Here is a 2,079-nt window from a genome sequence, read left to right as displayed (position 1 = left end):
CCAGTGTCTTTTCTTGAGTGTTGAAATCCCTGACACCCTTGGGTGTCTGGATGTGAATTTTGGGTCTTTGACATTGTTCTGATCAGAAAAAGATATGTTTTTCTGTTAATAGGACAGTGTTGATGAGGAGAAAGGTTCATGGTGAGATATTAAGCCAAACCTAAGGTGTGGGGAGAAGCTTTTAAACTGAAATCCAGGATGGTGAGCAGTCTTTTCATCTTGAGAATCCTGTAAAGTAATAGTTTCCAACCTACTTTAGCCACAGAATACTCTTGGGCTTGATAGAACACACAAAATTGAATTCTGGGGTAGGTATTGAGCACTTTGGGGATGGGGGGGGTCGGGAAAATTTTGGAGCAAAATGGAGGAAATTAAGCCTGTTTTCATACTGAAAAATTCACTCCAAAAGCATTTTTGAAACAATTGCATATTAGAAACATTTTAGATGAGAAATATATAGAAATTTTCTCGTGTAACTCCATTCACTATTTTTTGGAAATTAAAGGGAACCAGTGGGTAAAGTGTAAGGCATCAGGTCAACTAATTCTCACAAATACAAAGGATCCTCTCCTAGGCTAGTCTTAGGTTCCCCTCTTCCCATCCCAAGTCCCTGCTTTCATCATTCTTTGTTCATCTGTGGGAATTTGTCCAAGGACCTCCCCTTAAATGAGCTCCACAAACCTTGTTCATTTGGGGTCTCTGAGAGAAGGCTGGGGCCAGACTCACCTGTAAGCCGGGTCAGGCCAAGGAGGCGCACAGTAGTGTGTAAGCCACATGGTTGGTCTGAGGGGACCAGGACGCTGCCAAGGCAGAAACAGCAAAGCCATGTGGCCACCAGCTACGTGCAGCAGGCCTTTCCATGATGCGTTACCCAAAAGAACCACTAGATGTCGCCCTAGGACCCCAGGAGGAACAAAGACTTAGGGACCTGTGGTTTGCTAAGGTCTACCCTGCCTTTACAGGCCATGGTGGGAGGAGGGGTAAGGAGAGCTCAGGATGACGAAGGGCTTCATTTCTTCTCCGATTTATGGAGATGGGTCTCAGGGATCTTGCTGTACTGGGCTCTTGGAGATAATGGCAAAGGGAAAAGCAGGCCAACCACACTTGTGTCATGGGGTCTTCGATCCAGACATAGCCGGCTTCATTGTCACTCCGGTTCTGATACTAGCAGGAGAATGGAGGAGAGCCCTCTGGTCAAGGGGGCGGCCTGCTGGCTAACCCTTGTTCCTTTGCAGGCATTGCTTTGTTTGCCTTGCAGACTTACGGTTTTGTAAATTCTGGATTGTTGAATCTGAGCAAACCTGGGGTGTGTTGGAATTTGGGTTACTACTTCACTGTCACCTATGGGATCTTGGGGAAATCACTTCAATCTTTGGGGGCCTCCCTTCCTTCCTCTATAAAATGACTGGATCCAATTACTTCTAAGGCCTTATCCAGCTCTAAACCCTTCCACCCTCTGAAGGCAATGTGTTCCAAAGGTGCCAGACCTTTAATAGCTTAGAAAACAACACAGACTTTTGGGGCGTCCTATAGAATGGCTCCATCCTCCCTATTTGGAGGATGTGAAGGATGCCTATTTGGAGAAGGCACAGATTCAGCCAAGGAAGGCCTCATTCTTCTAGGTCAGGATGTTAGGAGACTTGAAAATGTCACAAAAACAATCCCGATGTGCTTAGGGACTTAAGGAAAGGAACCCTTTCCTAAGGTGCATTGTGAGAGTGTTTGGAAGGGGGAGGATGGTACTCTTTCTAAATTTTTACTTCAGGTTCCAGTAATTCTCTTTGGCCACTGAATTAAAAAGCAAAATCTCAGGCTTGTAGAGCGTTGAACTCTAGCATAGCTGAATTATATGGCAGAATCAACAGCCTGGCTTACATCATCATACCTCTTCCCCAGTTTTTGCCCCCTTTGGATTATAACCTGATTCGTGTTAGGAAAATAGCATAGGAAAAAACCAGAGGCTTAGGAGTCAAGGAGACCTTAGTTCAAGGCCTAGTTTGGCCCCCTTGGACTTGTGAAAGCTTCGATTAAGTCACTTCTCATTGGGCCTCAGTTCTCTCTTGGTAAAATGATGGGTTG

Source organism: Dromiciops gliroides, chromosome 4 (assembly GCF_019393635.1).
Source record: "Dromiciops gliroides isolate mDroGli1 chromosome 4, mDroGli1.pri, whole genome shotgun sequence".
Lineage (NCBI taxonomy): Eukaryota > Metazoa > Chordata > Mammalia > Microbiotheria > Microbiotheriidae > Dromiciops > Dromiciops gliroides.
This window is presented reverse-complemented; position numbering follows the sequence as displayed.